This window comes from Pteropus vampyrus, unplaced genomic scaffold (genome assembly GCF_000151845.1).
Source record: "Pteropus vampyrus isolate Shadow unplaced genomic scaffold, Pvam_2.0 Scaffold8, whole genome shotgun sequence".
NCBI classification, from domain to species: domain Eukaryota; kingdom Metazoa; phylum Chordata; class Mammalia; order Chiroptera; family Pteropodidae; genus Pteropus; species Pteropus vampyrus.
The window spans coordinates 15,865,285-15,884,242 of NW_011888789.1; the positions used below are offsets into that span (position 1 = coordinate 15,865,285).

The window sequence follows — 18,958 nt, forward strand, 5'->3', positions numbered from 1 at the left end:
CCTGAAGTTGTTTAAAAATGTATGGTAATTAGAAATACTAGTTAATGTTTATCCTTAAGTGTTTTAATAAAGAGTTGCTTATTTTTAACTCAACAAACATATTGGGACTTACTACATGTTAGACTTTAAATGTGTTTTATGGTTACCAAATAACCAATTCTTGGATTGGAATCCAGTCTCTGGTGAAGCTGTCAGTCATCTTCAGGGAAATGAGAAATATACTGAAGTTTTCAAAGCTAATACACACTTTAAAGGAATAACCTTTAGTTTGAGATTTTGGCTTTTTATATATTAAAATTTAAAATGTAATAATAGTTAATATTTAAAATTCTATTTGTTGGCAAATTAAAATGTTGGATATTATTTAATAGGCTTCTTGGTTGCAAGGAACAGAAATCTACTAGGCTAACTTAAACAGGAAAGGACTCTATTAGAAGAATTTCCCAAAGAATCGATAGGAGAACCAAAAACTCGTATACAGTATAATAAAAACTTGCAGCCAGGACTACTTGTATCATTAACTGTGTATCCTAAGTTTACAGAATATGTGTATAGCCAATCTTGTCCCAAGCCTGTGGGATATATGCCAAGGAATAGAGGTGTCGATAGGGAGAAAAAAAGGATTAAATTAAAAGTAAATTAAATACCATCATGTGATTTATAACATTTGACTTTTATGATAATTTATTGCAGCAAAGCAAAATAAAACACTTAACTATAGCCTTGGAAAATTGTCCTAATTTGAGTCATGACCTAGAGTTGAAATGAGAACTGTACCCATGTGTGGATTAGGTGATTGCACATGGGTTGGTTGTGTTGTTTTTGTGTTATATGATAACCTAACTTTCTTCCCCTAAAGTCCTTGTTGAGTGTTTTGGTCTCAGTGTTATTGTTCATCTTTCTGTAATTTGATACAAAGCATCTTAACTCTGATTTTTAGTAGTTAGAAAGCCAGATCATGAATATCATATATGACCTTATTTCTCTTTAGCATTTGACAGTTTGACCACTATCCTTGAAACTCTCATTTCCCTTGGTTTATATATGGTGACAATAAACTCTTCTAGTTTTTTTTCCCTACTTCTCTGCATGTTCCTGCATAGTCCCCTTCCTAATCCCTTGCATATTAATGTTCCCTTAGCATTCCACACAATCTGTCTTCTCATTTTATATCAGCTATATAGTTTCTTCTGGTCTAAATGACAAACTTTCATCCATTTACTGCTGACTTCCAAATTTGTTCCCCCAGATCACAGTACTCCTCTGTCACAGACTCCTGGCCATCCCTACCTCATATCCCACCAGCGTTCTCCACTCATTATGTCCCCAGCTAGACTTTCGGTTCAGTCACCAGCCCAGCCCTCCTCCTTCCACTCCATTACCTGAGCCAGAAGTCCAGTAGGCATCCCCGACTTCCTTACTTTCATTGACCATGCTTAGCTTACATGGTCTGTTGCCAAGTGCCATCATCCTGCCCACCCCTTCTTATCAAATATGCCCTCTTCCTTCTTCTTTACCATCTGGGAGTTGGCTCAGGCCCTTGTTTATCACTTTTTGCTTGGTCTACTGCTATGCTTGCTTTAAAACTTATCTCCCTGCCTTCACTAACCTCCACCCTGCCGTCACAGCAGTCTTCTTAAAGTGCATCTTGATTATGTTTCTCCTAGTTCAGAAACTACTAGTGGCATCCCAGCAGCTCCAGGGTAACCTGTGCTTTTGTATGCCGACCATACCAAACCCCATGTGGCTCCCTGGCATGACCCTCTCTCCCCAGGTCCAAGGGCCTTTGCTGTTTCCTTCCCCTGCGATGTCCTTCCAAGCTTATTGGCTGGGTCAATTCCTACTCATTCTCCAAGACTTGGCTTGTGCTTAGCTCGTGCTTCTTCCTGGCCCCCTTTTTTTCTATGCTGACTTTCTGGGTTAACTTCCCATTTATGGCATTCACTAAATAGTATTACTGCCATTTGATTTTCTTGCCTTTCTTTTCTATTAACTAGCCTGTGATTTCTTGAAGGTACTGTACCCTATTGGGACAACCTTATATCCTCAGTGCCTAGCACAATGCTGGGCACATAGTAGGTGCTCAGCAAATGTTTACTGAATAAATGATTAATGAGTGAGTATGAGTGAGTAGTGAATGGAACCTTCTGCTGTTTTGATAAGGAAAGTGGTAAAATATATGGTGAAGGATCTAGGCCTTCACACAGTGTCTTTCTTCTTGCTTCTTTTGCTAGTCTACACCTCCCTCACGGAAGGTCTCTAGTTTTTTCTTTTTTCTTTTAATTTTTTAAATCTTTTTTTTTTAGGTGAGGCAACCTTTGGTTGACCTCACAGATTGCAAGGACCTTGTCAGCTTACAATCCCTTATTTTATTTTATTTTATTTTTTATTTTTTATTTTTTATACCTACAGCACTTGGTCTTCCTAGGTGGTCTCCCATCCAAATACTAACCAGGTCCGATCCTGCTTAGCTTCTGAGATCAGATGGGATCGGGCTTGTTCAGGGTGGCATGGCTGTAGACTCTAATTTTTTCTTGAATAAAATCATGGGAGAAAGTTAAGGCAAAAAGGGTATCAATGAAAGAAAATAACTTTGAGGAGGAGTCAAAAGTGCATCAGAAAAACAACTTCTTGGTTATCCTACTTACCACACTTCTAATTTCCAGTTACCAGTTGTCTCATTTTGGTTTGGGGAACAAAAACAAAAATACATAGCCACCAATGTGGTAACTTGCAGTCTATACATTGGTGCCTTCCGAAGATGTATTCAGGAAGTCTTCTTCCTTTTAGAAGTAGACTGGAGGTGTTATCTACGCATTCCCTTTCTCCTGAATTTCTTCTTCTTTAATTTAGGAGCAGACATGGTTATGACCATGGCCCTCTCCCCTCTTGTTATTGGGCAGTTTGGTGTTGGCGTCATTGCTTGACTATTTCTGGAGGAGGGGCACTTTCGCTTCACAAGGGCTCTAGAATCAGGATTGGAACCTCAGCTTACATAATATAAAGAATTCAGTTGTTCATTGGTTATCTAATTAAACAAATGTTGACTTGGATGTCCACTGTGAGTCAGCCATTGTGAGGTGCTGGAGATTCAGGGAGGAGTGTGACAGTCTTTGCCCTCAAGGAGCCCATAGCGTGGTCCTTGAGCCACTGCAGCTGAACCTTCTGGGACGCTTGGGAACAATCCAGATCTCTCTCATATTTGCACCCTTCAGGAAGGTGACAGTGGCCACACGATGTAGGGAGTTGATGATCTGGTGGTCCTGACCCTTCTACAGGGGCCACTGCAGCTGTTGCTGCCACTGTGACTGATCAAAGAGGTGGCGCAGGAGCTCATCTCTTTTTCCAAATATCTGCTCTTTAAAAAAGAAACTTTCCTATTGCTGCCCTATTTTGGAGCTTGACCAAGATGTTTAGGTCAGAGGTTTAACTTTCTTAGTTCATGATGCCATTAGTGTCTCATTAATTTTTCCAACACCCCTTGACTAAAAGAAATGGTTAACAGCTTTTTTTTCATTAAGTAGTTAGGTCCACTAGCATATGAGTATGTCCTAACCGCTTAGGAGCTGTTTGGAAAAAAAAAAAATACAATAAATTGAAATAAAAAAAGTTTTATCTTGTTCTTAACCACAATTAATTAATATCGGAATGTGTGCATATCTTGGGCACGGCACAGCTTCTAAAACTTTGGTATCAGATTAGACACCACCACTTTGTTTTGTGTTAGCAACTGCTTTTTATCACAATAACTGCTGAAAATGTAATTTCGTAAAGATGTGCTATCATCAAAAGGAATGTAGCTCAATCTAACATTGAAATGTGACCACCTCGATCTAGAAGTTTGCATGATGTCTAGTATCACAGTGCTTTTCTTGAAAATTTAAAATATTCTGAAGCACAACTGTGAACTCCCTTTGGTGCCCTGAGGTGCCTTGAGCACAGTTTGGGAACCATTGATTTAGGTATAAGAATCTTTCTGAGGATGTTCGTAATCCTTCTGTAGCCTTTAGCCACCCAAATACATGCCCTAAGGGCAGGTTAGGGGTTAAATAACTCTGAGGAGCCAGATTATAACTTCACCACACATGGACAGGAGGCAGAGATACTTCAAATTGGCAAAAGATGGAAATTCTTTTTTTCATTTATGATACATCTTGGGTAGAGAGGCCTGATTTTTACCTCTTGGATAGCATTGCATTATACCTTGCTTACCAATGAATAAAAGTTTAGCTTTTTAACTATATTGTTTCTTTGATAAGATTCTTTTACTTAAGTTTTTTGGTTTGATTCACTTATTATTAATTTTCCCAGAAGCTGCTTATTTTCTATGGATTCATGATTTGCTTATAAAATATTTTAGGATTATCCCTTTCAGGCTTTGGAATAATGCTCTAAATCTTCTCAAAACCGGGGTTGTAATAAGGTTTATATCTTTGGGTAACAAGATACAATACCTATGCAAATTAGCTAGAGCCTACTAGAAAGTAGACTTAGGTGACATAATAATATTAATTTTATGTATTTGAGCTTCAGCTATGAAGACTTTCCTGATAGGAATCAGGAGATATTTTGAAAATCTAGGTAGCTTTAGAACAGAAGTAGAGGTGACCTGCTCTATCCAGTCTGAGGATTTAAGAATAGAGAATCTTGGTAAACGGCTTCCCATTGAAGGCACCTCCGCTGCCTTACCCAGCCTATTTCAAATGTATGGAAATCAGGGAACATGTCAACCTAGACAGTCTTTAAAAGAATGGAATGGTGTGGTGTTTTGAAAAGGGCCCCAAACTGAGTGTAGCAGATCTTGGTCCTGCTGCTAGCTCAGCTTTCACAAGCTCTGTGACCTGGGCTGGGCTTGTCCTGTGACATGCAGGATATTCAGCATTCATGGGCCCACTTAGCCATCGTGTTAACCAGAATGTCGTCCCCACCCCGAATACATTTTCATACACCCCTAAACTACTGTGCTTGAGTCACACTTACATCCAGTCCTCATTTAACATACGAAAAGACTGAGGCTCAGAGAAGTTACGAGACCATCTAAGGTCATACATACAAATGCAGCTACTGTCTAGGTCCTCTCTCCACCTACCTGGAATTCATGCCACGCATAGAGCTGCCGAAGACGTTTATTTCAGCTCTAATAATCTAGGGTTTGGGGAATCAAAGGAGATAGTAGTTATAATTGTGAATACTTCTTGTAAGAAAATGGAAATGACAAAAATCCAGTTAACTTGCTAAAAATTTAGATTCCCAGGTCTAGAATAAAAGCTTCATGAGGGCAGGGGTTTTTATTTCTTGTTCACTTCTGTGTTTCCAACTCCTAGAATACTGCCTGGTGCATAGGAGACACTCAGCAAATTTGTCGATTGAACTCTTGGGCACACTATAATTTATGAGTAACATTTATACTTAGGTGATCAGTATTCTGGTACAATATGAGTTACTCGATCCCTTTTAAGTTTGCTTAGATGAACTTTATTTCGTGTTACTCAGAATCAAGTAGTGATCTACAGCAATTATAATAATGTCTGTGATAAATTCTCACTGGCTAGAATATGATATTGAAGGTAGTATTATAATATTAATATCTTTGTCATCACCAACTGGATAACTTGTCTGTGGCTTTTTTTGTGTATTCGAGATGCTGGTCACAAAGGGAGTACAAGTATGTACTGGATCATAGTTGGAAGTCTGTTGCTTGTGTTGAGAATTTAAATTTCTGACTCCCAAGGTGGGGAAAACAGAGAATAATACTGTGCCCCTTGATAATTGTGACATTATCTGACCCAGGGTTGGAAGATTTCTCCCTTTTAAGGATCTCTCTTGTAATGCAGAGGCATTTATGCCCTTACCACGAGCTCCTAGAATAACGAACGGCACTGGGACTTCTACAGCATCATCACCTTGACACAAGGAGGTTTGTGGTATCGCCGAGAATGTGACTACACTTGACGGCTTTATTCCAGGAAATTAGGTGACGAGCGCACTGTCTCATTTTCATTTACAATTTGGTAATTATTATCTTCCCTTATGTTTGTTTAAATTCCGACCAAGTTAGAAAAGTGCTGAGCTCTTTAGAAGAGCATCTTAGGTGGGGAGAAGTGGTAAATAGGGTCCTCATCACCTGATTCTAAACTAATCTCCAAGTGGAGTCAGTTTTCATTGCTTGCCTCTCCCATGCCCTGCAGCCCTGAGGGTAGGAATGCAAACATATTTTGAAGTGAATATTTTCACCACACTGTCCTTTCAGAAAACCTCTAGATACAATTAATGGAGGACAATTACATCTAACCAGTACTTCTCAAAGTGTTTTCCAGAGATTACTAGTGAGATAGGATGGTTTTCAAAAGATTTTTGTTATCAGATAGGTTTGGAAAACAGCGTGGAATGTACTCCTCTCTTGTAAGGTGCAAGGCACCTTGACCTTTTAAAGGTTCTGGGCATTCTAAGGTGAAGACAAATGTTTGGTTTAACCTAATGGTTCCCAGCTTTCTTCACCACACACTCTTATCCAGCATGACATTTCTTAACCTTTTTAAGAACAGCATGCAGCCAACCAGCCTTTGAGAAATGCTGCCAGTATAGAGAACCTGATTCCAAGTGTGATTTGCACCTGCCAGTAGTCATAGACTAAGCCAGCGTTTCTCAGCCTTTGATTTGGAGCTTTAAAAAAAATATGGAGGCCCAAGCCCATCCCCAGAGTTTCTGCTTCTGTGAGCTGGGCTGGTGCCAAGTTATCTACATTTCTGAGAAGCTCTGTAGGTAGTCTTATATGTTCCAGAGGTTGAGAATCACTCTACCTGGAAAAGGTTGCCAAGTTGTTTCTTTTCTCCAAGACTGCAGTAGGTGTCTCCATTTCATAGTTCTTTTGGATGTCGAGCATGTTTCCTAAAGGGAATTGGTTTCCCGTTGAAGGAAAACTGATGTGGTGGAGTGGCTCAGAGGTTGTTAGCCTCTGGGGCTCTTCCTGGCTTGCACGCCCAACACTGGCACCGTTCCTTTGCAGGTGTCGTCCTGGAAGAGGTTGCTGGAAGGATGTAAGGAAGTGGTAAAGGGGAGGAGGAGCACTGTCAAGGGTCCTGTCCTTGAGCTCCCTAAGGTGGGTGCTGCTCAGACCTGGAAGTCTGCTTTGTCAGTAAGCTGCTGATTTGGTCATGTGGAGGTTGATCCGATGTTCTTTTGGAGAAATGTTCTCTGTTATGGTTCTTCTCATGTTATATACCTTGTAGCCTAACATCCATTAGAAACTCTGTTCTTTCCCATTATACTGTGAGAAACGAGGCAGGAAACAGCTCAGTAAGATTAGTGGGTTTATAGTAACCACGCAGAGAATTCATATAAGGACAGAAAGTGGTGTGGTGCAGCCATAGGCTGCTCTAGTGGATTTTTCTAAGAAAGGGCCCAAGTGAGAACGTAGGTGATTCTGACTGAAATTAAGTCAGAATCTACCAAATCTGCCTACGCTGCAAAGGTTGTGTCACAGCTTGTGGAAAAGGCCCCAGTAGCAAAATGTTTAATTGGAAGCAAGGGAATCAAGCCTGTCTTCATATGGTGAATGAAGTGCTTTGCTGGGGACCATTTGTGCTTTTCCTTCTTACATGTAGTCGCCAGTCTTACCACAGAAATTATGCCAGTAGTTACTAGAGAGTGTAAACTCAAATGGAAAGCAGGCCCTTTCCTGTTAATTTATGGTTGGAGGAGAGAGCATTTACGGCTCTGCATTGTCTCTGCAGTTCTCCGAAGTGATTCGCCAAAGGGTGAGCCAGAAGAAAAGAAAAGGGAACGAATTTCTGCATAGTGTTCCAAGAACTACATAATCTATTTTATATATATAATTCCCTCATTTGTTCCCTACAACAACCCTAGGAAGTACTCCTTATTAGTTCTTTATATAAAGATGTGACGTGGAGGCTCAGAAAGATAAAATAACTTATCTAAAGGTACATAGCTAGAGAATAATGGGGCTAGAATTCAAATTTAAATCTATTCAGTTTTCAAGTCCGCTTTGATGCTCCCTAGCCCCATCCTGATGTCTTTTGCTGGTACCCATGGCAGTGGTCCCGTCACTCTTGCATCTGAAGATCTTCTTTGCAGTCGAGCGGAATAACAAGCTCTTAATAAAAAATGGAGATGCCTTGTAATGCTTTATTGCTTATTTTATACTGCTACCATCATGGAAATGAAAATGCTTTCTGATACCAGTCATTCTAGGACAGACTCAGAAAAGAGTGTGGTGGCAAAGGATCCATTTATTTTTCTCCGCTGAGTATATCTAGATTATACTTCTTTTGAGCTTATGAACAGTCAATTGGTTTTTGAATAAGCAATTAATAGTGCTCACTAGCAGTGTGTTTTATGTCTAGAATTTAGTGGCATTAGCTGGAACTTTATAATGACATAAACATTGTCCTGGAGGAAATAGACTACCACCATGTGATATAAAGCTAACATTAGTAAAATAAATATTAATCCAAAGTTAACTGTTAGCCTAAGCTTTCTCTTAATTCAGAATTCAAACTAAGCTTTACTCTGTCAAAAAACCCACTTTATTACAGCTTAGTTTGAAATTCTAATGTGAAAATCACCGTAGACTTGCAAAAATGCAGTATGAGTAATGTTAACTGTCTCCGTAACTTAATTACAGAATAACAAGTACCATTGCCCACGAGGCTCATGACTGTAAGCTTCCAAGTTTCGGGATCACAGAGTTCCCAAATGGTAGCTCTGGTTGGTGACAACTTAGTTTGATCTTATGTTCTGCAGATGTAAAAAGTATAGAGGTGAGTGATCTTTCAAGAGTCCCAAGGCTCACGGGTGTCACACATGGCTTCTTATTTTGTCACCATAGACAGTGTTGCCTTTAATTGGAATATTTTTAAGAAACACTTATCCAAGCCTATTAATGTAGCAGACTATTAGATTTGGCTCAGTTTGTGCTTCTAATGTGTCATTTAATCCTAACCAAGCAACATAAACATATCCCAAAAGCCTCGAGCTGCATGGAGTGACAGTTGTCAGCGTTCAGCCTCATTGGTCTGTGTTCTCTGAGACCCAGAGTAAAAGCAGGTGGCCAACAGAATTTGGAAGCCTTTGAAAGTTTATTCCAGTTGCTTAGTTGCCACAGAGCAATCATCAATTTTTTGTTGGCAGTTTCAACCTGAATGTGTTGGCTCTGTGGCTTGTCTAGTGCAAGGTAGCAGGAAGGTGACTGGAGAATTAATTTAAACAAGGTGAAACTGAATGCCTACAAGTGAGCATAATCCTAAGCAAGTTCTGTAATCAAAGAAATCAGATTTATAGTGATTGGTAATTTTAGTGAAAATTGAATATAGTTCTCTGCTGTTATGTTGTTCTGAATTATACTTGCTTATTACTATCAGAAAGGACCGAGACATTTGATAACCTGATAAGTTTTGGGAAAAGGTCACTTAGAATCAAGTGACATGCAATCAAATGACCTTACTTTTACTTTAATGTTAGAGGCTGGTCTGATACCATATACATTACATAGATTTGCATTGGGTTTAGTGCAAGTTAAAATTTTTTTTTCCTCCAAAGTATGTGTATCCTTGTCAGTGTCCACCGTCTGTGGTTTTATTTGGCTGTCGGTCCACTCCAGTTACCAAGACTTCTGGCTGAGAAATCTTTTGAGGCATTTCGCAATGATACCTGTTAAAATGGTCGGTTGCCTTTTTTCAGTGAGCAAATTAGTTGAGACTCTTTATACCACAGGAGATAGAAAACCCAGCTCATACTGACTCAAGCAAAAAAGAGAATGTGTTGGTTTATAAAAATAGATGGGGGCAACTGGCTTCTGGGATTCCTTGATTCAGAGACTCAGATCTCTTGGTTCTGCCTTTTATGTTGGCTTCATTTTTAGATAGTAGAAAAAGGTTACAGCATCTCTAGATCTAAGTTTAGCTGAAGGGTGAGCCTGCTTCTCTCTCAACCTTCCCAGCAGGTCCCAAGAATGACTCTCATTGGCTTTGATTGGGTCATGTGTCCATCTCTAAATCAATCACTGGCTGGGGGATTGAATTACTCAATTGAGCTGGCCTTGGTCAGCTGTATCACTCTTGAAGCTGGGTGATCTCCTTCACACATGAGCTAGAGAAAGTGTTGGCTTTTAGTAGATGCTCTCAGGCTCTTTGAGTTAAAATGTCAGGTCTTTGAGGGGAAATGAATAACGGGGGTTCTTTTCCTTCACCTGCACACTACAGTGTTGCTAATGTGCATTACAGCTTTCGAATGGTCTAAGTAGTCATATTCTACTATTACGCTGTCATTTACCAGGATGATATCTAAAATCCTACTAAATGGGGACATATATTCAGCTGTAGTGCCTAGTAACAAGTGATGGCCTTCTTGAGGAAGGGCTGAGTGACAGGACACTTGTATTTTCAAGCCTCCTTTTTTTTTTTTTTTTTTTTGTCCTAGCATTTCCAGGACTCATTGGAGTAAGATAAAGATAGATAGCTCAAACAGAGACTGGACTGGTAGATTATAATAAAATTATCTTTAAGCTTTTGTATCTGATTTCTTTTCCTATTAATTAAGATGAATAATTTTCTAAGTTGTTGGAAAAATCAGAATGAATTTATGAATCCTTTGAAATTATGATGAGCTCACCACTCTTAAATATCTACAATAATAGCTCTCTGTCTACATGTTAAGAGATCAATCTCATGACACCAGATAATAATTCACTTTTATTCTATACTTTATGGGCTTTGGTTTCCTGGAAAGTGAAATTATGAGAATATATTAGTATACTGTTGATACTCAGAAGCTGATGTGTTTTTATGCTCATTTTAGGACTTAGAGAAGCATCAGCCCTCAATGCAAATCTTTTATTTTTATAGAGGAAATGATAGGTTTTTTAAAACTAAAAAAAAAAAAAAGAAAGAAAATAATTTATATGCTAGAATTTATATCTTGTAGAAGTCTACTCCACATTAATAAAAAATTTAACTTTGAGACTTTAAAAGGGCATTATCTGACCTTTTATACTTAGTTTCTCTTAATAGCAAATTGGGTGAGAGAGGCTATCAAAATTCCATTATTGATTATGAAACCGAGTCATGCCTAAATATGCTATTTATATCTGCCATTACTACTTCCCCCTGCCCCCCTCCTCGCCCCCTAGTCCTGGTTGCTTCTAAGACCTTCTCTTTATATTTGGTTTTCAGCAGTTTTGCTGTGATGGGCTTTTTATTTTCCCCAATTGTGATCTGTGGCTCAATAAACTCCATTATCAGTTTTGGAAAACTCTTGTTGACTATTTCTGCAGCCATTGCTTTTTTCTCTCTCATCTTTTCTCCTTTTGGGATACCAGTTACATGTATGTTAGTTTTTTAATCCATGTTTTGTGTGCCACTTAAGCTCTTTTCTGTATTTTCTTTTTTTTTTCTCTCTGTGCTTCTATTTGAATATTTTCTACTAACACCTCTTTCACTTTAGGAAATCCTTTTGTGCTATGTCTAACCTGCTGTTAAACTTACCTATTGGATTTTTCATTTCAATTATAATATTTCCATTGGATTCTTTTACATAGATTTAATGCATCTGATAAATTCTCCATCTTTAATCTGTTTTTTGAAAATAGTAATTATATTAAAATTTCTTTTTGATAATTTTAATATATAGGTCACCTAGATATTATACCTGGAGTCTATATGTTATCTATTTTTTTCTTTTAGTTTTTGGTCATTTGTTTTTGTTTCTTGTCATGCTTTGTAGTTTTTTATTCAGCACCTGACACTGTGTATGAAAATTTACGGGATTTCCGGACGCTGTTATCTTCCTCCAGAGAGTATGAAATGTTTTTCTGATGGGCAGTAGTATAAAGCTCCTTATCTAAATACAGTCAACAGTTTATAATGGTTGGGGTGGAGTGGAGTTTCAGGCTGGTGTATTTTCGTTTACCTGACTCCTAAGGCCTTTGACAGTCAGGGCCTTGGAAAGGAAATCAGGAGTGACCTCAGGAAAAACAGGTTGAGTAATGTGGTAGAGGAAGAGGTCAGACGGAGGAACTGACAGATGAGAAAAGGAGACAGGCAGGACTGATGCTGTTTTGAGAACTTGGCTGTGCAGGGCTAGAGGGAGATGTGCAACACAGTTTTAAATCAGTCAGTCTGTCTGTCTGTCTTTCTCTTTCTTAGTATCTTTCACACACATACACACACAATCTCATATACACACATGGATATAAGTTTATAAGTAATACAGAGATGATGTGGCCTGTAGAAGAGAATCTCTTTATTTTGCTTGTGTATTAGAGTACAGGCTTAGCTACTCCCAAATATAATGTCTTAAATAAAAGTTAATTTTTTTTTTTTCACTTAAAGTCCAGATGTAATGTTTCACCCTAAATGCAACAGAAGCTGGACAAATAGATGTCTTCTTTCTTGTGGCAGTAGGCTCATAGACAGTTGATTCCTCAGTATTGGAAGGGTATACACAAAGTCCCAGAGCACGGCAAATGCCCATTGCAATGGATTATCCTGAAGTCCTGTCAGCTAGCTCTGTGCCAGCCTAGCACGTAATAGAGCTGGGCTTTTGAGAGAGGTAACCTTAGAAATTATGATAAATTATAATTCTAAATGCCAGTGGCAGACTGACTAGCTAGGAGAATGGACTTTAAGGACAGCACGTGCAGCCTGCTTGCTGCCTCATGCCTCAGGGACGGCCTGTGCACACCACCTGCACCTGAGCCAGGAAGGCTGAGGCTGATCTGTACCTGCACCAGCCTGTCAGCCGAGTGAAGGAGGCTAAAGTTGTGGGATAATTTTTTCCACCATCCCATTCAGTGCAACCACACCTCTAGGATCCACTTATCTTGCATGACAACTAGCTCTTTATTTTACTTTCACATTAACTGTGGCAGAGGGCTGGACTCATATGTTGCCAGTAGTTTGGTTCAGTCGTTGGTTGAGAGTGTTCCAGGATCTGGGAGTCATCTCAACCACTTCTCTCATTTTCTGGTTACAGACACAAAGTCTTAACTCCATCATCAGTTCCAGCTTGTTACTCAAGTCAGACAGCTGGCAAGTAGCAGATCCTGTGTCCAAATTCGTTCCTTGTGATTTCAAAGCCAGTGGGAGTGTGTCTTATTTGCCTTCGTATTTTCATTGCCTGGCATAGTGACCTGATACCTAATAGATGCAGCAGGGCAGTGGGAGGTGCTAATTGAGAGCTTTTATACCACTTCCTCTAGCCCCAACGGTAGAGCTAGTATCCTGTTGAGAGCAAAATTATTAGTTCTCAAAGGCCCAATACAATCCCTCATATATTTCCAAGTGTAAGAAGGGGTACTAATTTTGTCAAACTTTTTCCAGTGACCAGCTGAGACATAAGATAGAAGGAAGGGTGCTTCTTAGTACAAACTTTGTGTATAACGGTTATTCTTCTGTTGTTCCCAGATCAAGGCAAAGAGAGTAAAGGGGTTTGGAGGTTACCCTGTTTCTGAGCTGAGATAGAGGAGTGGGCAAGAAGATCATAATATTCTTGGGGGCTCAAAGAAGTGAAGACTACTTCCATGTTCTCTTCTTGGATGTCTGCTAAGCTATAGGACTTGCTGACCTGCTCCAGTGCTAATGGAGTGCAGAGGAGAACATTGGTGAGAGAAGGTATGGTAATGTAACAGTTGAAGAGGAAACAAATAGCTTCCTCAAATTCGTGGTCTTTGAGAATTATGTAAGTAGGATTCCACTCATGAACAGGTCCAAGTATTGGCCTTGGCCTACACAGGGAAGACTAGTTTGAGCTATCACTAGTGGGGTGAAAAGGCTCTCATGTCCATGCCAAGTGGCATGATGCTGCCAGCTGGAGGTCAGCTAGAGGAGGCAGTCAGATCTCACTAGAGCTCACCAGTGCGTAGTTGCTGCTCAGGTTTGGGACCCCGGCTAGCAAGACTTGTCGGGGCCCCCATCTGTCCATTTGTATCAACTGCAATGAGTGTCAGGCACATTAAAGAGCAGGACACCAACAAAGAAAATGACAACTAATTACTATGGAAAAGTCTCCCACCAGCCGTTCTTGGCTCTGTTGTCCTAGGAGCGAGGCCAGGAAAGAGGGAGTGTGGAGAGCAGACAGCACCCCCTCCTCTGTCTCTGCCTACCCACTGAGCCATTAGAACCACCAGCTTGACCTGCTCTTCAGAGATGAAGGGATCTTAGAATTGAACATGAGATTGACATGGTGTATGAACTTAAAAAATTTTTTTGTGATGAAAATCTTCAAATATACACAAACGTGGAATATAATGAACTCCCATGAACCCATCACACAACCTCAGCAATTATCAACATTTTGCCAATGTTGTTTCATATATCTTCCAACTCATTAAAATTTTTGTGGGAACATTTAAAAGCAAATCCTGGCAATTATGTAATTTCACATGTAAATACTCATATATATTTCTAATAGATAAGGACTCTTTTTGAAAAATCATTTCGTTATTGTTTCTGATGAAATTAACATTAATTCTTTAATATCATATAGTACCCAATCCACATTAAAATTTCTCCGATTATTTCAGAGGTATCTTTTCATAGTTGCTTTTCAAATTTGTGTATAATCAAGGCCCACATTTTGCATTTGGTTACTGTGTTTTGTAAGTCTCTTTTATTATGTAGTTGTTCCCATATTTCACTGTTTTTTTTTTTTTTCTTCTTGACATTTTATGGAGGAGCACTCATTTGTCCTAAGAAAAGTTTCACCCTCTTGACTGATTGCTTTCTAGTGGTGACATTTAACTTGTTTCTCTGTTCCTGGTATTACCTGTAAGCTGGTAGGTAGATTTAGAAACTCAATTAGATTCAGATTCAATTATTTTTAGACAAGAATACTTCATAAGTGGTGCTGTATATACTAGACTATTTTAATAACTAAAAATGACTAAAATGTTTTGAGATGGACTGAGAATAAAAGCTACTCCCTTTGCAGGGGTAAGGGGGATGCACAGTGTGCAGCTAGTGGTAGCAGTTATTGGAAAAAAACAAAACCACCAGTTTTATTACACAATAAGTTTAGCCTCTTCGGCCACTCTGATTATAAAGAAGAGGTGTAATGGAATTTTAAAATTGCATTTTCCACTAGGGATCCAAATTCAATAGATGTGTGAGTTGGCAGAAAAGGCAGTTTTGAAAACCAACCCCACAGCTCTAAACCAGACTGTGGAGAGGAGAGAAGATTTTACACACAGCCAGCCCTCTTACTCCAACCTGGTGGGATGGGGGTGGGGCTCCTTGGAGCAACAATTCTGTGGTTGGATGGCTGGACGGCTGGAGGATACGGTGCCGTAAGGCTCCTGAACCTCAGGTGGCCGGGATGGACTGGCTGTAGCTTTGTGCTTTGGTGTTGTGATCTGCCTGCCCCAGCAGCATTAACGGAGCCAGAAAAAGCTAAATGATTGCTCTCTGTGCACCAGAGGTAAACTACACATGGGAGAGCAGCGTGTCTTCTCTGGTGCTGTCTGACAAGTTGGGCCATGCAAAGGCCCCCCAGGAGCAAGAGGCTGGAAATAGATGCCAGATAGATTCTAAGCGTTGTGGAGGTTGACGGCACCGAGATAAATTCGTCCAGGTCAAGTGACCTGGAGGAGAGAGGTTTCTGGCAATGAGATCTCCTAAGAACCCACTAAAGCAGCTCATACAAAGAAGAATGAGCTTTAGACATTTGCCGGTCCCAGAGAATGGGATGCCAGCTTATGATGGAACCAGTAAAAACTTTATTATTCCTTTTTCCTTCTCCTTCCTTGCATCCCTATACCTGAGGAGATCAGCAGCTGTAGGAAGAAAGCCTGACTCACCCTGCCCAAGACCATGGATCTGAAACCAGGCTTAGTCCAGGAAGGGAGGATGATACTCTAAATCAGATTTGGAATATTGATTATTCAAAGGGACTAGGGAGTCCAGTTTTCAAATTAAAATCGTTTTATGACTTAAACTGACTCTGGTTACCTACGAGTGAACAGAGAGGGCCTGGCACCTGCCCAAGCTCTCATCTGGAGCAAGAAAAGGCCACCTCCCACTGACAGATTTTTAAAAGGGTAGAAGGAGAAGTTCTCTTTTGATCACGTTCTGCAGTTGTGCTTATTCAACACTGGTTGCTCAGCCAGTGCTTGAATGAAGCAGTGGGTCAGGGCTGATGCACTGTGTGTAGCTAGGTAAGGATAGGATGAACCAAGCTGACTTCATCTTTTTCATGTCTCAAAATCAAAGTAAAACCTCGGGAGGCTGCAGCTGTGGGAGTGTATCCTTTTAAATGATCAGCTGGTGGGAGGTGCAAACCCGCTTTTTGTTCATTTCATCCTTTGTCCTCTCTATTTCTCATTTAGTGTCATTTCCATGGGTCGTGACAAGTACAGTTTTGACACTGAATCCCTTGTATTATCTTCTTGCTTTCTAAATGTGATTTTTAGGACCATGGCAGTTTTCTAGAAAAAATGCTCAACTACATCTCATTTCAGGTTATTTATCTTAACTGGGACACAATGAAAAATAGTATCTTTTGTTTTTATGGACTACCATGAAAAACTTGAGTATGAATTATCATAATTGACCCTGAATAGTAAAACATTAAGTTGTATAAACATTTAACAGTCCTTATAAAATACTGTTTTTAGCATTGGCTATTCAGTTCCCTTCCTTTTGTATTGGAAGTATGCCTGGAAGACTTATCCACCTAAAAGGTAAATTATTTATTTGCAGTTGGATAAATAGAATTAGTTTGAACTATTGGAATGATTTATTAAATTTCCTGAATTAAAATATTTTCTTTGTGAATAGTATGTACACATAAAATGATTCTTTTGCTGACCAAGGAGCCTTTATCCATTTATTGATATTTGGGCCTTATTATCATCAGTAAGGCTAGTTTCCCAGACGAGACTCTTGAATTTTGTTGCCTTTTGCTTTCTTGACTTCTTGTGTTAACCTGTTCTGAAAATTACTGTGATTTTTTTTCTCAGAATCAGTGTTAAGCCTCGGGTACTACTCTTTTTTCATTGCATCAAATCCATGAAGAATGACAAGAAAGGGAGAAAATTAATGGCATGAATTTTAGTTTTCATCCCTTCATCAGGGGAGATGAAAATATAGATAAACATTTAGGTCTTCTAGGGGTAGTAGCTCTTCATTGTAATGGGAGTAGGAAGATGGAGTTCTAAAGTTAAAAGAACATGAAAATGATTATTATTTTAAGGGGAAGTATTTACAACTTTTTGTTGTTGCTGTGGTTTTTCCAGTTGACTGATCGATTTTACTATTTTCAATATGAGAAAAACACTTGCTGGTGGATGATTTTATTTAGTCATTTAAAATACAAAATTATGATGTGACATATGAGTGTGTTGTTCCCCATTCATGTGGGAAGTCAGCTAAAGAAAAAAATTAAGGTAATGACTTGTTTTTTGGTGAAAAAAAGCACAAAGTTTTAATCTAAAGATTTTGGGACGAATCCAACTTATCTATCTATGCCCTACAGAAAACATACAATATCTTCTTCTAAGAAATTCAGATATATCACATATTAGCTTTTCAGATAGCCATTGTCCAGTAGTAGAAGGGCAAAGGTTTCTATTCCCATTTCGCTGTTGGACTGTAGGTTGCTTTAAAGTTCTTTGAAAATAGCTGAGGCCATTTTTCCATGGGCTTTGGCTGTGAAAGCTAAAGTTAATGCCCTTCTCTGTGGCTTTTCAATAGAATTTTTTTCAAATAGCTGTAATTTTCATCTGGTTACTTTAAAAAAAATCTCCTTTCTGTCTTAATCATTAACTTAAAGTATATTTAGCACCTTTTTAGTGCGAATTCCATATTGGCCACATTAGTCAGTGGAGAAAGAGTTGGCAGCAGATAGTAACTCTTTCCCTGATTCTGATTTCTGACTGCTCTCAGTTGCCATTTGTACTTCCACCATGTAGACACCAGACTATTTCAGTAATAATTTTCAAGTGCCTCCCACTCTAGGTTTCCGTGACTCCCTGAATAACAGGTCTTTCACTAGGGACTGGTCCATATAAAACAGCGAGTTTAGTGGATGAGTGTTTCATGCATATCAAATGTAGAGCTTCCAGAATCAGAGAAATCTCTGTACTTATCTTATTAAATTAGTAGAACCCTCAAGGACAGCGTGAACCACTGCATTCAACCCTGTGGTGGCCCTTTAAGTTGGTGGTGCTACTCATTTCTGTGCCTGTCTTCATTACTGTTGCTCTCTGTTTATGTCTAGATTTTGATTAGGGATCCTATTGTATGTTAATGAAGAGCAAACTATTGAGACAGAACAGCTTATATATCTGAGAAGGGGAGAGAGCACTATTTCTTATTCGATTGGCTAAAAAGTCCTATCAAATGTTCAGACACTCAGATTACAGCCAACAGCAAAAATATGTTTAAAGAAAATTGGCTTGCCATAATTAAAGTGATTAAAACAAATATTAAGCATTGGAAAACAGCCAACATTTTTTTCTTCTTTACCTTTTTAATGAGGTATAATTTCTAATAAGTATACAATCTTAAATATATAGCTCAGTAAACTTTTACATATGAATATACCTGTGTAATCATAATACAAATCAAGATTTAGATTTAGAACACATCTGACACCAAGAAAGGCTCCCTATCTACCACTGTCTCACAATTAGTATCCCCTCTTTCAAAGGTAACTACTATTCTGACTTCTAATCCGATATCTTAGATTAGTTTTGCTTGTTTTTGGACATCATAAGATATGTACTCCTTTGTGTCTGGCTTTCTTCACTGTGTCTGTGAGATTGAGCTATGTTGCGGCATATAGCAGTGGTTTGTTCTTTTTCTTTGCTGTGTAGTATTCCATTGTATGAATATACTACAATGTATTTATCCATTCCACTGTTGATGGACAGTTTGTTCTAATTTTTGGCTATTATGAATAAAGCTGCTCTGAATATCCTTGTACATGTTTTCTGGTGGATGTA

General features: G+C 39.0%; 1 protein-coding gene and 1 pseudogene across 1 annotated transcript in view; one reads left to right on the forward strand and one right to left on the reverse strand.

Moving 5' to 3' along the window:
• CSGALNACT1 (chondroitin sulfate N-acetylgalactosaminyltransferase 1) overlaps window positions 1–18,958 on the forward strand; it is a 157,201-nt gene that overhangs the window by 6,480 nt on the left and 131,763 nt on the right. The gene's annotated exons all lie outside the window — the stretch shown is intronic.
• Window positions 2,404–2,522, reverse strand: LOC111729311 (annotated as a pseudogene).